This window comes from Sceloporus undulatus, chromosome 10, assembly GCF_019175285.1.
Source record: "Sceloporus undulatus isolate JIND9_A2432 ecotype Alabama chromosome 10, SceUnd_v1.1, whole genome shotgun sequence".
NCBI classification, from domain to species: domain Eukaryota; kingdom Metazoa; phylum Chordata; class Lepidosauria; order Squamata; family Phrynosomatidae; genus Sceloporus; species Sceloporus undulatus.
In genome coordinates, this window is record NC_056531.1 from 1,859,684 (window position 1) to 1,886,954 (window position 27,271).

Consider the following 27,271-nt stretch of genomic DNA (forward strand, 5'->3'; position numbering starts at 1 on the left):
TGGTTGCCTCAAAAGTTGGAAGAAAGACCAGGGCCCTCCTGGACTTTCTCCTGTTCTCCAAATGAGGATACCCAATCCGAGGCCTTATTCCAGCCCTGCCAACACCACCCCTGCCATGTAGGCAAGGCCCCTTCCATGAACATCTGTCCAAGGCTACTGTCACATTGCAAAGTTAATGCAGTTTAACACTGCCGTGGCTCCATCTTGTGGAATCCTGGGATGTGTAGTTTGTTATGGACCAGAGCTCTCGGACAGAGATGGCTCGCTCTCTCACAAAACTGCAAACCCCAGATTTCCCTAGCATTGAGCCAAGGCAGTTAAAGGCCACATTCTCACTTACAAATAATTCGCTTTGCAATCTGAATTGAAGGATCCAGTCCAACCTTCAATTTCTAGCAAGGGCCCAACAACTCCTAGGCCAGTGATGGCGAACCTTTTAGAGACCGAGTGCCCAAACTGCAACCCAAAACCCACTTATTTATCCCAAAGTGCTGCGTCCCTCTGACTTTCCAGTAACAAACTCTGGCAGACTCTATGCTGGGCTGATGGCACACTTGCCCACAGAGAGGGCTCTGAGTGCTGCCTCTGGCACACGTGCCATAGGTTCGCCACCACGGTCCTAGGCAATACCTCTGGGGCCCTATCCTGAGGATTGGTGTGCAACTGAACGCTCAGAAGAGCACTAGCCAAGCATTTCCAGGAGACAATATATGCGCAGGGGGGGGGGATGACAGGCTGCCTCTTTAAAAATAAATAAAGCCCCCCCCCCCTCCCCAAAGGCAATAAGCGCATGCAAATGGGGCTGTGCTTGTGTGTGGCTGTCTGTGAAACAGATGAAGAAAAAAGTGCTGGGAGCGAAAAAAGAGAGAGAAAGGAAGCAACCTCGGCTGACCCCGGGGTTAATAATTTTTACTTTTCCATCTCATTCCATCCATAAAAATAGGGGAAGGGGGATTGTGGGAAGGGATAGGAGGGGGAGGGAAGAGAAGTCGCATGTTCCGTGCGGGGGGGCGCAACCACAAATGTTATTTAATAATAAAACTGTGGTGGCGGGGGGGGGGGGGGGGTTAGATGGGCCTAGGTGGGGATCTGGAACAATCTTCAGACTTTTTTTGATCAGAGCCATGCAGTATTGTTTCATTTTGGCTTTGATGGGACTTTCTTTCTTTCTTTCTTGGCTTTTGAAGGTTCCTCTTCTCAGAATTGGGCTCCGTAGTGGTGCTTTGCAGAGATTTAGTCATGTACAATTTCTCTGCCAGAGTTTGTCTCGGGCCGCATCTGCACTGCAGCATTAATGCAGTTTGAGACTGCCTTAACTGCCGTGGCTCCATGCTGTGGGATTCTGGGATTTGTAGTTGTGTGAGATATTGAGGCTTCTCTGTCAGAGAGCTCTGGGGCCACAGCAAACTGCAAATCCCGGGACGTATCTGGTTCTGGTTTTGTTTATTCCTCTTTCAACTTTTGTGTATTTTGCAATTTATACTTTTCCTGAATCCGGCAGTTGCTCTGAGTATTAATCCTAAACTGTGGCACAGCCTGGTACAGCACTGGGCAGGCCACAACGTTGTGCGAAAAGCCACGGGCAAAGACAAGACCAACGCAAGGCAATTGATGCGATCAGTAGGAAGCATTGGATGGAACCATGTTTGCCCCTGAGTAAACGATGGGCAATACCTTTCAAAACACCAACCAAGTTGGCGCAAACGTATGCCAGCTGTTGAGTGAGTTCTTCATCAGGCTAGTGGCAAGGGGATGGGGAAAGGGACAAAATAGTCCCGAAATCAGACCAGAAGTTGTGCTCCGATTTTGCAGTCAAAAGATGAAGACTGCAGACTGAAGTCATTATGGGTCGGTGTGAAGGTACTAGATTACCCCCTCGCAATGGGCACTTCTACTAGCAATGCACACTATTAATACTACTCCTCACACTTGCCACATACATAACGGACATTCTTCCGCACAGATTAACTGTCCTTTCCCCTGTTTCATTGGACAGACATAACCGTTCTTTGCTCCCCCCAGTTATCCTAGCTATCAAGTGCCTCATCAGGTAGTGCATTTATGCGCCGCCATATGTGGGGGTGTGTGCGTACACAATCAGCAGAGAAACAGGGGGCAAAACACTGGGAAGAGGTTTCAATGAGAGACTGCTGGCAAATATGCAAATAAATATGCAAACTCACAAGGGGGAAATTGGCTGGGGGAAAGAAGGCTTTCCCTCTGTGAGCCATAGATTGCTGAATGTGCAGCCATGCACACCAGGTTAGCCACTCCAAATAACGTTAAGCAATGCTAAAGGATACATTAGCATGATTCAGACTTGTTTTGCAAGCCTTTAAAAAACAACGCTATACACCACAATTATTAGCAATGGGGTTAAAGGGGAAGTATACCCCCCTGAGATAAAGGGATCGCTACTGAATGCCCATAGCTACCCTTTCTCATAGCTTCAAGGCACAGGGACACAAATGATGCATAAACTAGAGACATGCATCACACAGAAGCGTGCGCACACACACACAGCTGGACTCCCAAGAGATGGCTGGCAATTTTGTTTCTTGTTGTCACATATTTGCACGGGTTCAGATCTGGTGGTTTAATGCTCGGTTTTGTATCTCCATTGTCTTTGACCAGAATACTGTCAGCGTCTTACACATGCGTAAAGCTCCCCTATGGAAGCAGTCGGACATTTGTGTTTGATACCCAAACATTTGATACTAGGTTTCAGATTGCAGAAATGGAGTTGTGCACGGGGCACATTGTAGGTGAATGCACACTGCACATGGAGGCACACTGCACAGATCCACATGCGCATTGGGCCATGCCATCATTGGGCTACACCTTTGAATCCCTGAATAGGGATTCAGACCCTTGTCTCCTGGAGGCCTAGTCCAATGCTCAGCCACTGTACCATACTGTCTGTCTAGGTAAACTGGTGCAAAGTGTTATCATGGATAAAATTGTCAAACCTATATAAGGGCGGTATAAAACATATATAACTGTGTATCAAACACAAACGTCTGACTGCTTCCATAGGGGAGCTTTACACATTTATGAGACACTCACAGGATTCTGGTCACATGCTCAGTAAAAAAGAATGACTATGGCTTCTATACATATATGCCCTGTTTCACTAGCCTTTGATCATCAAAATCACACAGGCTGGCATCCTGTTTGTGACATATGTAGGCATACGTTGTACTATGGATGAAGAGAAGTTTTTGGTGCTTTGGTTTTGGATAGTGAACACTTGTTTCCAGCTGACGATGGTGCAAATGGACTTGCCCATATGGAGCACCACAATTGGCATCATTTTGCATGGATCTGCACTGATGCACATGGATGTTGTGTATAGATATGCATTGCTACACATGCATGGCTGCACCTGCATGCTGCACGTGCTCATTTCCAGTGGCCCAACTTTGTAATGCACCAACAACGTTCACAAGTGAATGTAGCCTTACCTTTCGTCTCTTCAGTGAAGGATCTTGGCCAATAAGGATGCGACGTAGAAGTCTCCACTTTTTGGCACTCTGCTCAGATAGGCGGCCATTTTCTTCCTTTGATCATTTCTCCGGCGCAAGGTTTCTTCATCCCAAGGTTCAACCGTCCCTCTGCGGTGTGGCACTCTTCTCCCCATGGGAAGGTCTAAGCAAAGGCCTACACTCGCTTATCAGCAATCCTAGGAAGATACTCTCTTGCTCTCGGGTGTGTTATTTATTCCAACGCACACATACACACGAGTGACACAGCATACTCTTGCTCCCCAATTAATGCCACTGAGGTCGATTTCCGTCATTCAGGCCGTCCCAACGCAAGGAGGGGGCCTGGCGCTTCCTACGCAATTCTGATCTCCAGCAAGCTGATTAAAGGAGCAGAGGGAAAGGGTTTTGCCACACGTAATGGCTGCCCCCTCGGCATGTGCCGGCAGGAGGGGAGCCCGGGGCAGCGCTTTGCCCGCCTTCCTCCCTGCCTGTGTGATTTTGCACACTGCTGTGCAGAGAAATTGCAGCCCGTCCTGCCAAAGCGTGTGACAGGCTCGCCTCATTTGTGCTTGGCAGAGGCCGGCTGAGATGAAAAGGTGAAGGGGGGAAAACCAAGCCGATTGTTACCCATCTTGGTGCCAGGCCTTTCCAGAAATGCACTGTGGGCAAGGACCTCTTCTTCCCACTCCCCTATTGCTCGAAAGAAAGAGAAAGGGGCCGACGGCTTAAGATTAAATAGTGTTTCCCCAGTCTTTGATAAGTGACAGACATGTTGCTTCTCCTGCCATCAAAACAAATCCAAAGACATCATTGTGGGTTGAGTTCTCTCCTACTCTCCCTACGCTGACCAGTCATGATCCCTGGTCCACCCTTCTTAATAATAATAATGAAGAGGTGGGGCAGAAATAATAATAATAATAATAATAATAATAATAATAATAATAATAATAATAATAATAATAATAATTTCTGCCCCACTTCTCCAATAAGATCGAGGCGGCTTGATTTATGCCTTGTTTCTTCTCTTGGGAGTGATGCTCTGGATATGTTTTACTCAGAGCTTAGAAGACTCCTGTTGGAATTACAGCTCCCATGACTCCTGAACTGTATTCAACACTCTGAGAATTGTAGTCCGGAAGGAGGGAAGGTTAAAGAAATTTTTAAAACCTTTTTTAAAAGGAAAAACAACAGCATGCTGCTTGCCCCTGTTTCAGGCTGCTTAGGCGTAGCTACTGTAGACTCTCCAAGGGACCCCATCCCTTCTCCAGCCTCCTTTGACTCATTGGTTAGGATCCTGTTTTTTTTCCTTTGAATGTCATGCTCTGAGCAACTGTAAATGATGCTCAATGTGCCACATTTAGTTATATCACCAGCTGCCCCCTCTCCTGTGATATCATAGGGACTGTCCCTAGATCTCCGGGTTTTGGATGGCCTGGGATGTTCTTGACCTAGCTATGGAGATCCACCAGAGGGTCCTCTCAGGCCTGCTGGAGAATTAAAAGAAATACCCAGCCTGGTTCTCCTCTAGATCTCCAGGTTTTGGAAGGCCTGGGATGTTCTTGACATAGCTATGATGAACAACCAGAAGGACCTCCCAAGCCTGCTGGCGAATTAAAAGAAATACCCAGCCTGGTTCTCCCCTAAGTCTCTGGGTTTTGGATGGCCTGGGATGTTCTTGACCTGGCTATGGAGATCCACCAGAGGGACCTCTCATGCCTACTGGAGAATTAAAAGAAATACCCAGCCTGGTTCCCCCCTAGGTCTCCAAGTTTTGGAAGGCCTGGGATGTTCTTGACATAGCTATGGGGAACCACCAGAGGGACCTCCCAAGCCTGCTGGAGAATTAAAAGAAATACCCAGCCTGGTTCTCCCCACATCCCCTTTTCTAGTCCTTTGGTGACCCAGGTCCTAGTGTAATAGCTTTGCTTCTGCCTTGACCTGCTCCTAGGCCTGTGACCCTGGCTCCATCAATTTCCTATGGAGCGTAAGTCACTCTCGTTCAGCTACAGACGCCGACTTCCCTTCCCTTCCCCTCTCAAACCCCCAGTCCAGCCTTGGCAAGTTTATGACCTCCTCCAAATGCAATAAAAATGGGCACGTCAGCGAAACCTCCAGCTCCTCGGCCTGCCTGTTTCCACCATGAAGGGAGGAAAAAGAAGGGGGGAAAAACCCCAACCTCCTTCCCCACTCCACCAGATCAATACGGAGAGCACGAAGCTGACACTGAGTCTCATTAGGGGTTAGTTTTCATCTCTCTGCTCCTTGGCAGCCTTCACATTATCCCATAAAATTTATTTACTATTTCATGAATACATAAGCAGCAGGCAAACGCCGGCTTTTTATATATTTACACTGTATATATTTCACAGGAGAGTTATGTATGTCTCTGAGGCAGAGTGGAGGGAGGGAGCAGGGAACACAAGCAGAAGGAGAGAACAGCTGTGAAGAAAAGGAGAGAGGGAGAGAGGAAGAGAGAGATGGAGAAAGAGAAGTGAAAAGAACAAGAAAAGGGGATGGGTATCGGCACTTGGCACCAGCTTTGGGGTTCAACCAGATGCCAGGACTGGACCAAGTAGTTGGGAACGCTGAGCGTCTGCCAAGGTCTACACCCAACCGCTGCCACCTTCGGAGTCATGTGGGTGGATTGCTCTACCTTCTTACCTTTACTGCCTCTTCACCAGCCATCTCCAAGTGTGCAAGCAGTGAAAAGATGGAGCATTCTCTTCCAGCTGCCTTGTGCTTTCCCTAGGAGAAAGGATGCGGGTGAGTGGGCAAGTGGGCCCTTTCAGAGATGGAGGCCCACTGAAGGAACCTTGCCAAGGTCCCTCAAAGCCTGGAATCAGCCTTCTGTTGATGCCTCTAGTGGAAAATCCAGAGGTCCTCCATCTGCAAATAATAATAATAATAATAATAATAATAATAATAATAATGTTTTATTTACCGTATGCCACCTTCCCATAGGATCATGGCGGAATGGAAAACAAAATAAAACAGTTGTAACACTTGATCCCTTTGTCTTGTAAAAAAAGCATGAAAAAGAATGTGATGGAGACAAGCAAGTCTATGGTCCTGTTTCCTTTTATGGGACTTTGACTTCACATCTCAACAACAAAAAGGAGGTGGCCTTCGTACAAAAGTTCAGCAAACCTTACATATATTTACAACAGATTGGACAATGATATGATGATGCCAAACTGGCTATTCTCTGAATCCACTGGGTGACATGTGGACCTCCAGTTGATGGGAAGGCTTGGGTTGTCCCTGACCTGGCTGCAACTCAACTCCCACATTTCATGGCCTTTCCGATCACGATCTACGGCTGTCCCATGACACCTTGATTCCTATGGGGAAGAGGGTCTGGTGGGTCCCTCAACCCACTCCACATACAGAACCCAGTTGGACTGCCATAGTCCAACTTCTTCCTATGTAGGCTGACCATCAAAGGAAGACTTTTAGCATCCCTGAGGGACTGCACCGCAAGACAGAGACCTACTACCTGACAATTGACTTCAATGACTTTTTTCAAAAAGTATCACCTAAATCCAATCTCCAGCTCAGGTGATACAGAGACCATTGCATTGTCTCTGGTGCCGGACGGCCGACGTTCATCGCTCGCAGCTAGCGCCCCGTCCTTCCCTTTAGGAGGCCTCTGCGATCTGACTGGCCTCGCGGGGCGCGCTGCTGCCACTTCTTCCCGTTTCCTGGCAACGGGGCTGAGCGCGAGGCAGTCACAAAGGGGCGGAGGGACATGTAAGTCACTCACGCGCGCATGCGCAGAGAGCAGGCTCCTCCCTCCCTAACTGTCATCTTTCGGCCTCTGAGGGAGAGAGAAGGCTGGCCCAGTTTCATCAGGGGCTAGCCTGAAGAAGGAGGCTCCTCCCTCCCTAACTGTCATCTTTCGGCCTCTGAGGGAGAGAGAAGGCTGGCCCAGTACCATCAGGGGCTAGCCTGAAGAAGGAGGCTCCTCCCTCCCTAACTGTCATCTTTTGGCCTCTGAGGGAGAGAGAAGGCTGGCCCAGTACCATCAGGGGCTAGCCTGAAGAAGGAGGCTCCTCCCTCCCTAACTGTCATCTTTCGGCCTCTGAGGGAGAGAGTAGGCTGGCCCAGTACCATCAGGGGCTAGCCTGAAGAAAAAGAGCCCTCCCTCCGGTCCATCTGCCTTGGTCCAGGCCTCAGAGGGAGAGAAGAATGCTGGACCTGATTCCCTCCCCCCCTCACCATTCCCTTCTCCTTTTGTGTCATGTCTTTTAGATTGTAAGCCTGTGGGCAGGGAACTGTCTGTTATCCCCTCTATTGTAAACCGCTCGGATTCCCAGTGATTGGGCGGTATATAAATAAAACCTATTATTATTATTATTATTATTGCATGACCCACCACCACCACCAAGTATCTGTTACCTGAAGGGTCTGCCTCCTTCCGCCTCCCAATGGATCCAGTCTTGCCACCCTACTTGTTCTGTACCCTCCAGTCCTGTTGGTCTTCAGGGCTGCCTTTGGCAGCTGTGTTAACCGTGGCGATCATCGGTCACCTTTCTGTGGCTGCCGCCTTCATAATCAATTGACTTCTTTCTCCTTTTTTAGGGGAACTGATGGCCAAGCATAAGTCACAACTGTATCAAGGCTGGGCCATTGGGAGCTAGCTGAGCATGTGGCCCAGAGGAACACAGGGACACTTGGCCCATTAAATAACACAAACAAATGATCAAGTCAGGCCCCACTCTTCCCTTATTGGAGTATGTTGTATGCCGGGGTGGGAAACCTTCCGCTCTCCTGGAGTTACTGAATTACAGCTCACATTATGCCACACTAATAATAATAATAATTTGTTTTATTTATATACCACTATTCCAAAGATCATAGCGGTGAACAGCAAGTAAGCTAATTAGCAAGTAAGCTAATTTGCCCCCAACAGTCTGGGTACTCATTTTAGCGACCTCGGAAGGATGCAAGCCTGAGTCGAGCTTGGGCCCTTTTGCTGGTCTTGAACTCGCAACCTTGTGGTTTTGAGTGAATGGCTGCAGTACACTAGTGACCAGGCTGGATAGAGTTACTGGGAATTGGAGTTGAACACCATTTGGAAGGCCACCAATTCCTGGACCGGGCCCATTCTGAATGGCAGCAGCCCCACAAGAGCTGCAGGGAGCATCCTTTGCACCACCTGTGACCTGATTTTTTGAAAGTGAAGATGCCAGGGATTGGAATTAGGGCTTTCTACATTAAAACAATAGGCTCTGCAAGTTAGGTATGGTTTGTTGCCTTCATGTCAGTTCCAACTTACGGCAACCCTAAGGAGAACCTATTTTAGGATTTCGTTTGACAGGTACAACTGGTGGGAACGGAGGAAGGGATCTTCTCGGTGGCTGCTCCAAGGCTCTGTAACTCTTGTCCCAGAGAAGTTAGCTTGGCACCTTCCCTACTTTCTTTTCACAGGCATTTGATGCACAATGTGCTGGATCTTGCAAACCTTTGTGCTGGCTGTGTGTGTGTGCATGTGCCAAGGGTGCACCGACACTGTCGAAAGAATGTAGCTTGATCCCACTTTAACTGCAGTGACACCGTCCTACAGAATCGTGGGGCTGGTGGTCTTGCAAGGCACCAGCACTCTTTGACAGGGAAGGCCTGGTAAAACTAGACATCCCAGCATTGCACAGGATGGAGCTCCAGCGCTTCGAGTGGGGTCAAACTGCATTCTTTCGACAGTGGAGATGCACCTCAGTGTGTGACCAGGCGTCCTGGAAAAGTCATCTGCATTATGAGTCAAGAGGTCTTGACCGGACAGCGAGGGCTGAGGGAACTGAGACCACCCTTGTGGACAGCCACCTCTCGGCCCCTCTTCCCTGCGACCTGTCAAGGCCTGAGCCACCCAGCAGTTTGATGGACGAGGAAGTGCTGATACAGCCAGCACTGTCTTCCGACTAACGCCGCTCGATACTTTGCCGAACACATCCATTAATACACCGTGATATATAAGGCTATCAAGCGAGGGCGGTAATAGCTCCTGCGAGGATTGGGTTGGTCTCTCCTCCCCTCCTTTCCCTCCGTCCGAAGAGTTGGCGTAAATTTAGCAAAACAGCTTCACTAACCTTTGGCTGTCTATTACGCCCAGGCCGCTGGGACCCACGTGGAAATTCACGGGGACCTGAGCTGGCGGAGAGGTGAGATGGTAGTTGCACCTCGGCATTGCCGTTACCTGCTTGGTTTAGTGCAAGGGTGGCAAACCTTTCACCCTGAATTCATTGGGTTACCTTGGGACTCAGTGTAGGGGTGGTGCGACATAACTCCACCATCAGGTATTTATTTGTTGTAAGTGTCCAGGCTTCATCTACAGTGTAGAAATAATCCACTTTGAACCTCTTTAGCTGCCATGGCGCCATGCTATGGGCTTTGTAGTTTTGTGACATAGTGAGCCTTCTCTGTTAGAGAGTTCTGGGGCCACAACAAACTACAAATCTGAGAGGCGGGGTATTATTACTATGGCACTACGTCCGTTAAAGTGGTGTCAAACTGCATTATTTCTGTAGTGTAGATGCAGCCTGAGATGACTTGCCCAGTGACAGGGACTGCTTTGAGGCAGCATCAGCCCATGTTACGATGCCAGAAGCCGCCTCTTTTATCCACACCAGCCACCGTGAGCCTTGCACAAAAATGATCATACCGTCTCCTCAGCTTGGCCTGAGCCTGCAATAGGAACTAACTAGTCAAAATCAATTCAGTGATCAATCCAGTTGCGAATTTTCCTAATGCAAAGGGGCAATGTAATTGAATTCATTTCTTAAACTCAGGTGATTGACTTAAGTTGCAATTTTTTTTTAGCCTTAACCTAATTCCGGAACTCAGCGATCAATTAAGTTATTAATGAATTAAATAAGAAATGGGGCGAAAGAGCCATCAAATTTTAGATTTCCCAGCTGGTTCTTGACTCAGCTACCTTTTTGCTTTTCGCAAGTCTCATAGCACTGGGGAATTGTAAGGTTTCAGTCAGAGGGTCACAAACTATTTGTTTTAGTTCACGTTTAGAGTATGAGAGTTTTGTTAATCTCAAGGTTGAAAGGGAGGAAATGAATAAGAAGCTTGGAGAGGGGTGACTTTCTTTGGATCCAGATGATCCTCTTGCATTTCCGCACTGGAAAGCGCACAGAACAAGAGTGGACAAATGCAGAAGGTGCAGGGGTGAATTTTCGGCCCTTCAGCTTCTGGGTCCCAAAGTCGTAGGCTTGCGTAAGTTCCCCTCCAGACCCAAAAGGACATTTTGGACCAATGCAGAGCATCTGTATTAATTCCAACATTGTGGGAATGGAGATGTGCCTGTGAAACCACTGTGCAAGAATGTGCTTGGGTGCCGATGTGCTTTTGCACGTGAGAGTGCATGGACGCTGTGCATGGAGCATTGACCATGGAGACAGCTATGCAGAGGGAGTTGTGCATCAAAATTTACCAGTGAAGCCGTATTACACAACCACGATGTAAATCAGTGAACAAAACATTTCCACTCCATCTCCTCAATTGAGCTCTTAGCTGGATGTTTTTATGGAAAATGAGTTCCTTGCCTCTTCAAAGGGAAAAGAAATCCAGGCCCATACTTTCGTTCCCATCAGGTTAGTGACATTGGGAATATCCCAAAAAGCAATGCAAGGTGGAGAGGAGGATTTAGGGCCAGGATTTAGTGGTGGGTTAAACACGTAGACCCTAAGCCACAGTCAATGTGTACAACACAACATTGCTGCTCATGACTGTACGGACAAGCCACCTGGCCTGCGCAATTGCTGCTCCTTAGACGCTCCGGCATCGCCTGGGGAGGTTTGCTTGCGCATCAGGAAGCATGGCTGTTAAACAGCTGCCCAGCAGCCCCGAGATCATGCACCCGCTAGGCAGCAAGCCCATGCCTGAGACAGTTTTGCAGTTTTATCAAGTGCCCAATTAAAAGGCTCTCACTCCCGGCAAAAAGACAGCTGTGCTTCACAAAGCTGGGGCTGTTGGTTTGCCCAAGACAGTTCTCCTCTTTCCTCTGTTGCAGCGCCAGCTTCTTCACTTGGAGAACAGGTGCTCCCTCCTGCCTGCCTGCTTGCCCTGCTGTTTTCAACTTTACACATCAGCTATCTTTTTTGAATCACTTCCAGATAGAGAGAGAAGGCCAGAATCCTGTTGGTGTCACATGCATATTTATGTTTCCCTACAGAAACAGTTGGAGATACATACATACATACATACATATTTCCAATCAAGATTGCACAAGCAGAACAGGTCATGCAATGTAGGTCGGGAATTCTTCACCATTTACGTCTTCAAAGGACGCAACAAGTCATGGTGCCCATTTTCTTCCCACACTGATGTTGTGGAAAACGTGCTCCCCCCCCCCTTTTTTTTGCACAGAAAACAGCATTTGTTGCACAAGGAGGAGCATTTTATATGCACACAAAGTCATTTTTTTCTGGGTGGGAATGTTTTCTTCTGCACATTAAATGCTGTTTTCTGTCATGCAATCCATGCCTACAACATGGGATTTCACCGAGTTTCACCATGGCTGGATCCTGCATTCCTCCATTGTTGTGTGCCTTCAAGTCAGTTCTCCCTTATGGTGAGTTTAAAGAGAATCTATCATGGGGTTTGCTGGGGCTGAGAGTGTGTGACTCGGCCAAGGTTACCTAGTGAGTTTCCATGCCCCAGTGGGGAATTGAACTCTCTGATCTCCAGAATCATAGTCCAATGCTCAAACCACTGCACCGTGCTGGATTCATTCCCTTATTCATGTTAAAAGACACATACTCAAACTCTGGAAGGAAAAATATTCACAAGCTTTCATTCAAGATTCAGAGAACCTGCCTACTTTAGGTATGCCTGGATATATATTTTATAGACATCAGCTATATATAGCTTTTGGTGGGTTTTTTGGATGATGTGGCCATGTTCTAGAAGAGTTTAGTCCTGACGTTTCACCTGCATTTCTGGCTGGCATCTTCTCAGCCCTTGGGCAAGTCGCATGCTCTCAGCCTCACGGGGGAGGACATGGCAAACCTCCCCTGAGCACATCTTGCCAAGAAAACCCCAGGATAGGCTTGCCTTAGGGTCGCCACCAGTCGGAAATGACTCGAAGGCACCCGACAAGACTTTGACTAGGACCATGGAGGCCGTGATGTGATTCCCAACTCGGCCATGAAGCCCACCGGTTGACCTTAGGCATGGCCCACTCTCTTAGCCTCAGAGGACAGCAAGGGCAGACCCCTCCTGAGGAACGTTGCTGAGAAAACCTTGGGATCAGGTCACGGCCTTAGGGTCTCCATTAGTCGGGAACGGCTTGAAGGCCCCCAACCACAACAAAGCTGGAGAAGAATGCTCGGGCCTAGGTAGGTTGGACTTTTTGAAAGATTGGGTTCCTCTAGCCTTTACCTCCAAAGGTTGACCTTAGGCACATTCCACTCTCTCAGCCTCAGAGGATGGCATGGGCAGACCCCCCTGAAGAATGTTGGTGAGAAAACCTCGGGATCGGGTCACGGCCTTAGGGTTGCCATCAGTCGGGAATGACCTGAAGGCCCCCAACCACAACAAAGCTGGGGAAGAACATAGGTAGGTTGGACCTTTTAGAAGGATGGGTTCCTTTGGCCCATACCTCCAAAGCGGTCTCTTCCTCGCCCTCCAGGAATCCCGCCCTGCTGGGGATGGAGAGGTTACTGTAAATGGTAGGCAGGTGAGGCCAAAAGTAATCAACCTGCCGGGCGACCCTTTGCCCCTGCGTTGCCGTAACACATGCCCGGGCTAATACACCGGAGCCCAGCTGCTTGGCAGCTGACCCCCCTCGGGGCCCCCTTGCTGACAAAAGGCCTATCTTCTCTCCACCTAAATGATTTAAATTCTAATCAAACATCATTTATAGTACATCTCGCTGCCGTCTCCGGGGAACTGGTCCCACGTGAGCCGTTGCCAGGGCAACCAGGGGGTCTCATTTCAGAAATGTCAGATTGCATTATTGTCTTCACACTTCTCTGATAACCTGGTGTCTCTCTCCTTCTTTCCAACATCCCTGTGGTTTTCTCTCTCTCCCCCCCCCCCCCCCCACCCACCCCCCCAAACCAGCCCCCCTCCTTGCACCAACCAGTCCCCCCACCTCTGCATCCCAGGTGAAAATTACCAGCTCTATTTCATTACCTGATCTGCCTCCCTCGTCCCCTTTCCGCTCACAAACAACACGCATGCACACGCGCAACATGCACACTCTGGTGTGGTTACCCCCCCCAAACACCTCCCCACCCAACCCTCCTCCTTTGGGACTCGGCGGTGTGGTCTGGTGTCATTTCATTTCACGAGATATGAAAATGAGACATAGATTTTTGCCAGTGATGATAGCCGCGCGCCGTTGTTCTTGCAAATCTCCGCGGGATTGGGCTGTTTTGCAAGGATGGCACTTTGGGGTCCAGCTCCAGCTGCCGGCGACGTCGGCCTGCGAGAAACATGGGGTTAGGTCAGGGGCGGAAACGGCTCCAAGCGTCATGTGGGAGTCTTTTAGGAAAGAAAGAAGGAAAAAAATCAGAGGTTTTAGCAAAACGAAATCGGAATATTCGTTCAGCGCTCCGTGCAGTCAATGCATAGGCAGAGCTTGTGAAAACTGCCTTTGGGCCTACCATTTCCAGAATCCGCTAGCTCAGTGGTTCTCAACCTTTGGTAGATTTTTGAGACTTCAACTCCCAGAATTCCTGAACAATGAGCATCCTGACTCGGCCTTCTGGGAATTGAAGTCCAAAAAGATCTGGAGATCCCAAGGTTGAGAACCAGTGCCCTAGCTACAATCCTAGGAATTGTAATGCAAAAGCATGCTCTTCAAAAGCATGCTGTCTTTGGCAGGGACAATCCCGATTAATGCTCCATCTTCCCACTTTTTGAGCTGCTGTTAAAATGGCCTGGTTTTTTTCTCCTTCCACTTTCCTCTGCTGTCTTTGAATTACTACAGTTGCTGCAAACTGAGTTCAAAAGGAAAAAGTAGGCTGTATTCCTTTAAATCAGGAAGGGATAGAAGAGAGGAGGAGGTGGAATTTTGCCCTTCCCAGGAGGCTTAGGCAAAAGCAATCTGCTGCCAGCTGTTGAACAGAGAACCATGCTGGGCAAAAAGGAGAGTAATGCAACCTCCCAAGCATCATCCAACCAGGTCTCTGTAATGCCAGGACGCATGTTGGCATGCTCATCCAGGACCAAGTCCTGAAGGGCCGCCGTTCTCTCGTTTACCAACCTGGCATTCAACAGCAGCATTTTCTACTCAGGGTTGTGTTGCCGAAGTAGTAGTAGTAGTAGTAGCAGCAATGCTGAGTGGCTCTGAGTACCATTCAAATACTTGAAATCCCTTCAATGTCTGACCCCGGGTGGCCATGGTTACCCACAAACCACTTCCAGGCTGAAATTTCAGGAGGCATGACTGCACATTTTTACAACTGCACATTTGCACGCATTCATGAAATGGAGTATCAATGAGGATGCGCCAGCCAATATGGCTTCCCCTGCTCCGCACGGAGACAAGTCAAGTATTCTCGAAGCATGCTGTCCATAAGGATGACCACTTGCGCAGCGCCAAGAGACAACGAAACACATCCCTGCAAAAGGTGATAAGAGGAGACGCCGCTTTGCATCACATTGGCAGATGCCAATTTATACATGTAAAAATAATATGGAAGAATTTACTGTAATTTCAAGAGGAACTATTGTGCAACTCATACATATGGGGCCTGGGGGGTATAGCAGGAGTGGGAAGTGTGCAGCCCTCCTAAAGTCCTTGGACTGCAACTCCCAGCAGTCCCAGCCAGCATTGCCAATGGGGAGGGATAATGGGAACTGCAGTCTAGTGACATCCAGAGAGTTGTGGTCAGTAGCCATGGAAAGATGCACGGGGCGAAATCTAGTTTTAGTCTTAATGAGACCAGACCCACTGAAATCAATGGGAGTTTACCTGATGTACTTTACATTCTGTATGTACCTTATGTACCTTACATTCTGTACTGGCATTCTGCAAAGATAAAATAACAAATACCTGTTGGAATTCCCCGCCAGAAGATGTAGTGATGGCTGTGGACACAGGTGGCTCTGGGTTCCAGTTTGAAATTTATCCAACATGCCGAACCAGCTAAGACGCAGGAATTTGGATCACTCTTGCAAAGTGCAGGCTGAAATGTGGAACGGATTCACCACCCTACTGGCATGGAAGCTGTCAACTGCCCCTGCTCTCCATAGCTTCTCCTGTTCCACAGGGACGCAGGGTCTGGAAAAATAACTGCTGGTCCTTTAAGAGCCACAGCTTACCTCCAGAGAGGGAGGAATCCTTCTGCGCCTTAATACTTCTTCAGGTTGGCCTCTGGTCCCTGGCTGAGACAGTGGCCTGGTTCTTGCTATCTTTTTAACTGGATTGCAAATCAGGTTGAACCGGTTCAAATGACCCTGGTTTCCACTTAAACCGAATATGTTTGCATTCACCTATTCAGGAGGGGGGAACCCCCCCACCCCTGCTTTCTTGGCTGTGCCAAGAAAGATTGGGTGGGCACACTCTGGTGAGCGCAGGCAGTGATAACTGGCCTCCTCCCTCTCATCTCCTCTCTGCTAAGAACCAACCTGTCCAAGCCCAGGCAGTTAATATTTAACTGAATAAAGAGCCATAAATATGGGAAATGGGACTTTTAATTAAATAAGGAGCTTTTAAAAAGACCCTTGGGCTGGAGTGGCTTTTGTTTAAATATGATTGATGGGCTTTCTCTTGCTCTTCAGCTGGTGAAAAGTCCAAGGCGAGGGGCTGGCTGGTCTCTGTCACTCTCTGGCTGGCTGGCTGCTAAGCAGGGTGCCTTCAAGGTGGGCAGGGTGCCCTTGCTTCAAGATGACACGCATGCCCAAGCTAAGAAGGAAAAGAGGGTGGTTCAAAACGGTGCCGTTGGGTTGCATTGCTTGGAATTCCACCATAAAATAAGCACATTGGAGCATGGCAGGGAGACATTTAATCCTCGCCCCTCTCCTTCCAAGGTGGAAATGTATGCACAGTAGGCTATGCAATTCTTCTAGTGCATGCAAGAGTCAGAGTGGCAAAATGGTTTGAGCATTGGACTATGGCTCCTGAAGACCAAGATTCGAATCCCTGCTTGCCCATGGAAACCCACTGGGTGATGTTGGTCCTAATAATTAGTACCCTGCAATTGCCCCCAAATGTCCCCAAAATATACACTTTGGAGGTGATGGAGGCATACAAGAAAGGGTTGAGGTCATCTAGCTTGCCAACAGTGGCCAACCCTTGGCAGTTCCCAGCCCTTCCTATCTACTGATACAAGCTGAATCTCCCTTATTTTCATCATGAATTTTAAACATGGATTTTATAGTTAATGATCGTTCTACGTCTTGTAACATAAACATTGCATAGATCTTTTAATAGATGTATTTGACGCAGCTTAATATGTGTATTTTATGCAATGGTTGTGTTTTAACTATGTTGGAACCCGCCTCGCGCCGTGAGGAGGTGCGGGTAAGAAATAAAATTATTATTATTATTAATATTAATATTATATTATTATTTGGAATTCCAAAATACTCCAGAATCCAAGATGGTCCACACGGTTGGCTGAGATAGCGACACCTTTGCTTTCGGATGGTTCAGTGTCCACAGATTTTGTTTCATGCACAAGGTTATTAAAACTATTGTGCACTAAATTCCCTTCAGGCTAGGCGTATAAAGGCACATACCAAACGTAACGGATTTTCAAGTTTACGCTTGGCTCCCATCTCCAAGATATTGCATAATGTGTATACAAATAGTCCAAAATCTTGGAAGGAGGGGGGGGGATCCAAAATCCAAAACACTTCCATTTCAAATAAAAAGAGACTCAACCTGTAATGACATACGGTTCCCCAATGCCAGTCCTGGTGAAAAGTGGCATCCAAATGGGACATCCTGAAGGTCGAGTCTTACATTTCCAATATGGTCACAGCCGAAACGCAGGCCTGCATCCTGCATCTATGAAACAAACGGATATCAACACACTTATTGGAAGCATCCAGTTGACCAAAGGTGGAAAGCTGCTGTGGAACAGATCCGCAGGCACAGAAAGCCCACTCCAGGGAACAGAAGAGGGAGAGCCAGTGCTTTGCTCTCGGCCCTCGTAGATCATTTTGCAAACAGCTGCAGTCTTCCGATGAAAAGAAACCCTTGTCAAGTTCAAACGCCTTGATGAGGAGTTATGTCCCCCAAGTTAGCACTGAAATAACAGAGCTGATTAGCACAGCGGATGGAATATTTGAAACAGATTTCTCCATGAGATGGTACTATTTTCTACAGCTAAACCCAGTCAGATCTCCCTACTTTATAGGAAACCTAGCAAGTGACTCCAATCCTTTCACCAGCTTGTCTTCTCCTTCCATGGCAGCCATCTCTCCCTCTCCTAACCAACTCCGCACTGCAGGAATAATCCAGTTTGACACCACTTGAACTGCCATGGCTCCGTACTATGGAATCCTGGGATCTACTTTACTGTGAGCTCTCTAAAAGAGGAGGCTAAATGTTTCAGAAAGCTACAAACCCCACAGTTCCACAGCATTGAGCCATGGCAGCTAAAGTGGTGTCAAACTGGATTTTTCCTGCGGTACGGATGGAGCCGCCAACAGGGAGTGCCAACCAGACTGAAATCCCCCTTGAACATGCTTGATAGATATGGAATATTGAGTTGGAAAATGTAGGGGACTTGGACTTTTTCAATTGGAAAATAGTCTTTATATCCTTATCCAGGAGACAAAAATCCATGCTTACATTACATGGAGATCTGCCAGGAGAGTTAAGTTGTGATATAGTATGGAATAGCTATATCTTACCAGTGGTATTTCTTTCTCTGCACCATTGGCTTCTGATTGAAATGTCGGGTCTATATTTTCACGACAAGTGGACTAAGGCTGCATCTGCACTGCAGAATATTGCAATGTGATATCGCTTTAACAGCCATGGATCAATGCTATGGGATTCCGGGAATTGCACTTTGTTGTGGCACCAGAGTAGGGCAAAGGATTTTAAACCTTTGGCCAATCTGTCAGGAGTGCTTTGGTAGTGCCTTCCTGCATGGCAGAATGAGGTTGGATTGGATGGCCCGTGGGATTCTATGGGTTCCATTTTGCTCCTTCTCCCTCTGCATCCCTTTTTTCGTCATGTGTTGTGCCGTATTAGTTTGCAAGTCTGAGGGTAGGGGTTGTCAAATGAACGATTTGCAAGCATCTCTGGGTGCTTTTTGGGAACACCTTGGAACAAGAAGGCCAAAGACAAACAAAATCTGCACAAGAGGACACCTACACAGGCATCATGGGTTTTGTAGTCACACAGCCCTGGCGGAGGCTGGCATGGAGACGGTTTCCCCAGGCAAGGCGCCTGCTGCACATCTCCCTCCGTGCCTCTGCTCTGCCAAGATGGCGGGCATTGCTTGCCACAGCCGGTGGGCATGAATCAGGAGTGACATTTTGGGCCGAGCCGGCGAACAGCAGCGACCCTCCCCACCGTGGGCTGCTCATCCGTGGTGGCTTGCAGCTACCTAAGCGAAGGCAACTCATCATCTCGTAGGACCAACTCCTCGGCCCCGTTGCTATGGCAGCGGCCTGGGTTTCGTGGAGGCAGGCATGAGTGATGGTGCAGTCCTGTGCCCCAAGGCTTTCTCCATAAAGCTGGGGAGATGGTGGCGCAGGGGCAGTGATGGCAGCTGTAAATCGGTTGCCCAGCCGGAGCGTGAAGGCAGTGAGGCCCAGCTTGGGCCTTCGAAGGGAAGAGACCGTCAAGGGATTGTGGCAGACAGCCTTGGGCACTGGAGGGAACAGTGCCATCCTTGCGTAGCTTTGCTCTTTCCAGGCGTGCTCATGTAACTCTGCTAGGCGGTGCAGCAAACAATATCCTTGGATTGCAGGGTGGCATTGTTGTCATGCTACATCTCTCTTCTGCCAGGCAGCCCTGGTCCTCCTCTCTAGGCTTCTCCTTTCCTTTCTGATGCCCACCTCGTTTTATCTCTAAGCATTTTGCAACTTTTGGTCCCTTCACGTTGGGCCTGCAAGGCTTCCCATCACAGGGCAGTGATTGTCTTCTGAGATTCAAAGGCATGGATGGCAAGCCACAGAGTTACTTGTCACACGTTACTTGTGCCCAAGTTATTCGGAGGGGGTGGGCGATGGGTGCAATGAAACCGCATTTTAACAAGAACGTAACAAGTGGAAACCAATCAGGGTTGCCAGAACTCAGGGACTGGCTCCTCTTTTCCAGTTCTCAGGGTAAATGGAGGTATCTCAGGGTGAGAGCACTCCCAGCCTGGCACCTGGTGTTCGCATCAGATGTAGAGACAAGGGGGCTTCTTAGTACCATAGTAATAGCAATAGCAAGTACATTTCTATACCGCTTAATAGTAAACTAGCCCTCCCTAAGAGGTTTACAATGTGTAAGCCAATTGCCCTCAACAATCTGGGTACTCATTTTAGCGTCCTATGAAAGGATGTCAGGCTGAGTGGACCTAGGTTCGAACTCACAACTTTGTGGCTGCACTACTGGCATTTAAGTACCAGTACTTAAATGTGATGGGAGTACCAGGGATGGAAGGAGCATGCACCAGTAGTGGGTCCCAGGTTGGCACGGGGACAGATGGGTAAGCACCTGCACCAACCTGGGGACCAATGCGGGTAAGAACCTAACCTGTCTACTCAGTGCCTTGCTTTGAGGCCCCTTTAAGGGTGCTTTACTGTGTTTTATCTTTGCATCGTTTCAATTGTTTCGATTTGTCCGTCTCCTCGGGAGCCCTTGGGGGCTGGAAGGCGATATAGAAAAATCTTACAGAAAGAAATACATCACCCCCTTTTGAGGAAGAGAAGGGCAGTGGCACACCCTCTGGCGGCAAAAAGGAATTTCACGGGATCCGGCCAGCCTTTCTGACAAGGGGCAAAACATCTGTATCACCGCTCTGCTGACTCCAAATGATCGACTCTTCCCATTGCCACAGGGAACTCCCCAGCGAAAGCCGGAGAGACACAACTCTTCTGCTCATAGACACAGTTTGCTTGCTTTTCCTCCTTTTTTAAAAAAAGACAGACTTAATAGCTCTGGCATTGTTTGACATTTGGGTTTTACTCACTGGAGAAAGCAGCACTAATTACCTCTTGGCTTTCACAGCAGTAGCAGCAAAGTTTTATGAAGTGCCAAAGACGTCTCTTCCACTCCAAGGTGGAACTGTTGAGGTCTACTCTTCTCCAACGCACTGGCTATGTCTCTCCTGCTATCCATGCTTTTGGATTGGTAATTCTCAAGCTGTGTGCAAAGAAGGAACAAAAAATGGGTTGAATAATTAAAGACTTCGGAGAATCCACATCTGGTTGGGGCTTTGCCTGTAGTAAAGACAGCGTAGAGTTTGGAGGGACTCCGAGGGCTATCCAGTACAACCTTGTGCCATGCAAGTATACATAGATAAAGCCCCCCTGGCAGATGGTCCTCTGACCTCTGTTTAAAACAGAAAGATTATTTGATTTTTCTTAAAATTTAAATTTAAGAAAAGATGCTTTTTGAGTGTTGTGAAACCCCGACAAGACGAACCTTGGCCTAACAAGAATTTTCGCTGCCCAGGGCTTTTTGTGTGCAAAATTGGCACGCTTTTTGTCTGTACAGTTGAGCCATCCAAAGTCACGGCGGAACCTCCTCTGAACCCATCTTGCCACGAAAACCACATGATAGGGTCGCCGTAAGTTGGAAACAACTTGAAGGTACACAACAACAACAACAACAACAACAAGAAGATATCCAATTAATAGTAAGTAGAGATGAAACATCCGCCTGCCTCCCCCAGTTCTACAGCATTGATACCCATGCCTCTTCTATCCTTGGTCCTAGTCGCCACCAGGTTTGATCCGGTTAAGGTCTTCCCCTATGAAGTCGGAGGTTGGCACGGTGTTCAGTCCTTGCATTTGAGATGTCTCCATCTCATTCCTTCTTCCCTAGCAGCAGGAAAACTGGCAATGTAAATTTGCACCTCCCTAGGAAATTACCTCCTTGCTTAATTCTCAAGCCTCTGGAGCTGCCTAGACAAGCCTTGGCATTCATCACCATTCCAACTTCAATAAAGAAAGAAAGAAAAAAAGGGGGGAAAGGGAAAGGAACAAGTTTTTCTTCTTTCTCCAGGAGAGAATCCCCCACTGGCACCACAAGGCCGAGGTGAGAATGAGATGCAGCTTCGCTTGTTTGGGCCCAGCGAGAGCTGGTGATTTCATGCTTCTGGATGGCGTAAGTGAATTCGCAGATATTCAGCGAATAACTCAGGCTCTTCCCTCTGCCAGCCCCCTCTCAGGACTCAAAGGTACCATTTGGGGCAGAGCGGCTCCCGCGCCACTTTCCAAAGCGAGCTGCAGGAGGTCTGTTTTGGGCTGGAAACAGAAAATGTAACTTCAGCTGCCAAAGTGGGAACCTTTGTTCAGCCGGCTGCTGCAGAATCAAAGCTCCACCTGCCAAATGGATCATCTTAGCACCCATCGCATGCACACGTGAATGGAAAAGCACCAACAAAAAAACTAGACAAACTTGTGCAATGCCAAGTCATTGCTACCATCCTAGCATGCATTTTGGAGAGAAAAATGCCCTGGGACATGAATACTATAAATGACTGCCCGACCTAAATGGCATTAATAACTAGACCATCATGATTATTACAAGGATAATGATCATTGCAAATGTAAGGAAGACATTAGTAAAAGGCAAAGGCAAAAGGCAACGGCTGTAATGCTATATTGAGGACTACGTTGTGCAGCTTTATGCGTACTTAAAGGTGCTGGGGCACCTTCCTAGCTATTGTCCAGATGCGCAACAGTCCACTTACATCGATGTAAGTTCCAAACTGAATCCTAGCCTCCTTGTACCTTGATCTGCTTGGCTGTCCTCCTGCCATCTCTGGTCACCACTTTCTTGCTTTGCCAATCCTGCGAATCCAAACCAGTGACCCTTCCAGCTCCACTGTCACTATGATTCTCACTTTGCACCTATATACTTGAGCACTTATGGCACAGTACAGGGGTGAGCAAAGCAAGGCCTATGGGTCACATGTGGCCCCCCGGAGTTCCCTCAAATTTAGGCCCGGGAGAGGTCTTTTTTGAAACAAGAAGGGAACAGTAAGCAACTATTTCTCACCCTGTTGTTGTAAAGACCTTATGCCCCCAGAGGGCATTTGATGGCAACTTTTTGGTGGGGTGTTTATGTGCAGCTTTTCAAATTCCCCCGGGGAAATAATGTGTCCCCTTAGCTTTCCACATCTGCCCAGTTGCCAAGACTCAGAGGTGGTGGGCAGAGATGCCTGGGTAACAGGTGAACGTCACACAACGAAACCAATAATAGGCAAAATCATATTAAATAGTGCTCTCTATCAATGTCCAGATGGGTTCATTAGCAATATGTTTAGTTTTTTCCTTTTAATTATGTACATTATTTTCCAAAACCGTACAGGTTGTTAAGGAGAAAAATAACATAAAATAAGAACACAGCTGCAGCTAAGCTGTTTTCTGAGAAGGTTGGCTGCATCTCCCGGTTTAGAAAAAGCCAAGGTGGCAGTTCTCCAGGTTGGCAGGCAAACCCTGCCATTGTTGTGTTCTCTAATGCTACTCCAGCGAAAGGAGAGAACCCAAGGTATCAATGGAGGAGTATTACAGCCACCTAGTTTCGCTGTACTCTTTCTCAGCGTACTCTTCTTTGGAGAGGGTTTAAAGCATGGGATCCATTCGGACGTCACGGCATCAACGTCTTCTCGACCTCGGCTCAAAACTGGGGAGGAAACAAAGAAGACATTGCCTGTTATGAAGGTGCTTAATCCCTCTGGGGGCAAATGGTTGCAATAGGGGTGCCATGTTGACGTAGTAGCTTGGGGGGTCCTGATCCACTCAAGACCCAGCTGTACCAGGTTCAAAGGCCTATCAAAGTGAAGCAAGGTCACAAGTGTAACAAAATGACACCCTCTACCTGCCCTGATTTGGCAGGGACAATCCCAAAAAATCCTGTCATCCCACTGTTTCGGCTGCTTTAAAAATGTCCCAGTTTCTCTTTTCCTCCCACTTTCCCTCAGCTCTTTTTGGTTGCTGCAAACTGAGTCCAAAGCACAAAAGTAGTTTGCATTCCATTAACTCAGCAGAGAGGAGAGGAGGCCCTTCCCAGTAGGTTCAGGCAAAGGCAAATTGCTGTAGCCTCTCCTAGACCATTTCCTCATTAATAACTTTAACAATAACAATACAGGATGCACGTGGGAGGCATAGATACCCTAAAGGCACCAGATCCTGCCTCATCTTGGAAACTAAGCAGGGCCACACCTGGTTAGCATTTGAAGGGGAGAATGGGATATCAGGGGCTGCAGGTGATATTTCAGAAGAAGATATTCAGAAGAAGAAAATGGTAAACTTTGGTTGATATGCCTGCTGTGACCCTACCTGGGCCAAAGGGACCTTGAAACTGTGGTACATGCTCTGGTAACCTCTCGTCTAGATTTCTGTAATGCGCTCTACATGGGGCAACCCTTGTACCAAGCCCGGAAGTTTCAGCTAGTACAAAACATGGCAGCCAGATTGGTCACTGGTGTTTCCAGGTTTGACCATATAACACCTATTCTGAAAGATCTGCACTGGCTGCCTAGTCGCTTCTGAGCACAATACAAGGTGTTGGTTATTACCTATAAAGCCCTACATGGCTTGGGCCCGAGTTACTTGAGGGACCGCATCTCCCCATATAATCCGCCCCGCACACTTGAAATTCCATCATCTAAATATGCTACTACATCCCAGAGGGCCTTCTCAGTAGTGGCCCCACAAATCTGGAACAATCTTCCTGAGGAACTCTGCCTGATCACCCCCCTAGAAACATTCAAAAAGAGGCTAAAAACTTTCCTCTTCTGTCAAGCCTTCCCCTCTGGAAAATGAAGTTGTGTATTTTGATTCCATCAACCTTCTGCCTCACCCTTTCGAATGATTGTTTTAGATTTGTATATTGTATATTGTGTTACTGGTTTTATCTATTTTATGATGTGTTTGTAACTGGTTTTAAATTTTGTGTACACCGCTTTGATCTTCTGGAAAAGCGGTATAAAAATAAATTATTATTATTATTATTATTATTATTATTATTATTATTATACCGCCGCTTGCTTAAGAAGACCCAGCAAAATTCATGGGTTTGCCATAAACAGACAGGCGACATGACGGCACATGGACACGTGCACCCGAGACCTCCCTAACGTTCCTAGCCAGTCTTCCAAAAATCCAACCCACTGCCCTTGTCTAGCAGCAAATGACTACAGGAACGACAACAACAGGTTGCTCAAATGCTACCAGTGGAAAAGTTGAGCGAGTGAGACAGAGCGCATGAGTGAAAATCTTTGGCCAAGACACAGGCATGCGCACAGTTTGCTCCCAGAAGGTAACCAAACATAAAACGACAGCAGACCTCAGACATCACAGACGTATGTGTGTGTGTGTGTGTGTGTGTAAGTGCGCTGAAACCAGCTGTGATGGTGTTGAGTACCGCCTACCAAGGGATGAAGGCAGTTATTTTGGGGGGACTGGACTGGGCAGGAGGGAGGAAGCGCATAGGAGGAAAGTGAGCCCGGTTGCAAACGGCGCCCTGCATTAAAAATTCACCAGCCAGTGAATTTCCCAGGGATTTGTAGTAATTAGATGACAAAATGCTGGCAAATCTCAAGCGTGCTGAAGATGTTACTCAGGGGTCAAAGACTCGACACTTTTGGCTGGGTAATTTGTAAGTGTCAATCACGCTCAGCCATCAGAGGGAAGGCAAAGCTGAAGCCACTGAATTCTAACTAAGTCCAGTGCTCCTGGCCTTTAGCCATTTTCTTCTCTGCCTCTCTGCTCCTCCGGGGCCTGCATGCAAATGCAGCTACTTCTTCCTTTCTCAGGCTTTATTTATTTATAGCCTCCTGAATCCTGAAGGCCCTGAGTGTGTGCAAGTTCTCACTCTCTCTCTCTGTGTATCCATAAACCCATACATGCATATTTTATTCCCTCCTTTCAAAGAGATTTGGAGGTTGGAAGGAAAGACATAAAATGCCATGGACCCGGGGTGCCTCTGCGCTGCACACTTATAACCGTTTGATACCACTTCAAGTGACATGGTCCCATCCTATCGAATCCTGGGGTTTTGTAGTCTGGGCGTTAGACTTTGAATTCTCCGCTAGACCGTTCTTGCTTACCTTCCATTACTACAGCACTAGGCAGGGAATTTTGAAGTCCCTTGGCAAACTGCAAATTCCAGGATCCCACAAGACAAAGCCACGAAAGGAAAGTGATATCAATGCACCGTAACTGTGCCATGCGGATACCCTTTGGAGAAACGACGTAGAAAGGGATGAAGGAATGAGACCACCTTTCCACCCTTTTAGAAAAACAAAAGAATAAGGTACGAGGACAAGAGAGATGTTTTACAAAATGGTGACTGGGACGTGATCATCAAATGGAGTAAGTCTGGCAAGCAAGCTCAGGGAAAAGGAAAGCATTCCTCCACACAGAGCATCAATAAATGCACTGATGTTCATGATGAAAAGATGATCTGGTTCACACATAATGGACAGCTATGCAACTATGGGAACCCTGGCTTATCAAGTACAAAACAAAGGCTAAACCACTGCGCAGTCTAAATGCGGGCACAGCAGATGCTCTGCCTTGCATCTTTTCACCTCTCACCCAACAAGCCAAAGGGGGGGGGGGGAATCCATAGTTTGTTTTCAGAACTCAGATCTCAGCAATTTGCTTTCAGTACCAAAACTGAAGAGGACTGGCAGGCCTCCCACACTGGAATCTATTCCTAGTTATCCCAAGCGTTTTAGCATGATAATTTATGGTGGCAGCAGCATTCTGTTGCGGTCTTAAAACACTGAGGCCGAAATCCTTGTTGATCTCCTTTAAATCACCCAAAGAGCGACCAGTAGCACTAGACCTAGCTTCCATCCGAGTCTGGTCTAATGAACCACTATTAATGACAACAGTTCTCCATTTTATCCTCTCAACAACCCTGTGAGGTAGGTCATGCCAACTGAGACTGGCACATAGTGACCCAGTGCATGTATCTGAAAAATGCACACACCCGTATTTTCACCAATGGGAAAATACACAATGCCTGGCATCCTGTTGGTGACATCTGCAGGTGTAAGTTGTGCTATGCACACAGAGTGATGCTTCTGGACAATGTACAACGGTTGTATCCAGCAGTATAAGCAAAGCTGTGTATGTGAGATCATAGTGCCAGTGGTGATCCATTAAGCAACAGAGAATAGTGTGTGAATGTGCATAGCCTCTATGTGCTGCCTCTGTGCATTGCGACTGTAGAATGGGTTGGCAGCCACATGTATTGACCACTGATCCACATCCGTTGTGGGACACTGGTATGAGTTGAGGGGCTGTAATGTAACTCTGGTAGTGGACATTGACACTATGCTGGAGCAATGTAGGACTTTGGCCAATGTGTAGGTTTTGAAGGGCAATGCACAAAGAAAAATGCATCCATTTCCAAAGGGTGGTAAGGAAAGGACTCACATTATGATACTAGATGGGGATGAGATGAGAAGAATAGTGGATTTTTAAGAACATGAAGAGCCTGGCTACATCAGACCAAAAATCTACCGAGTCCAACATTCTGTTCACAAGACAATCAGCTGCTTTGGGGAAGCCTACCAATAAGTCCAAGAAACGTAACAAAAAAGAGAGTCTGAAAGATTTTTCCATCTGTAGTCAACACTGGGTCAAATGGACAAGAGGACTGGTGTAGTCTAAGTCTATTGCCCTCTTGTGCAAGC

The 27,271-nt window shown here is 47.7% G+C and overlaps 1 protein-coding gene across 3 annotated transcripts in view; it reads right to left on the bottom strand.

Moving 5' to 3' along the window:
* Positions 1 to 22,393: 22,393 nt before the first annotated feature.
* The window catches only part of RBM19 (RNA binding motif protein 19), a 69,126-nt gene continuing 64,248 nt past the window's right edge, over positions 22,394 to 27,271 (bottom strand). The window contains exons 25-26 of one of the 3 annotated variants that reach the window (XR_006100875.1): positions 25,673 to 25,854; positions 22,394 to 23,244 (exon numbers count right to left, since the gene is read on the bottom strand). The gene's annotated coding sequence lies outside the window, so the exon portion shown is untranslated. The remainder of the gene's footprint in view (positions 23,245 to 25,672; positions 25,855 to 27,271) is intronic. The other 2 variants (XR_006100874.1, XM_042441480.1) reach the window with 2 other exon arrangements.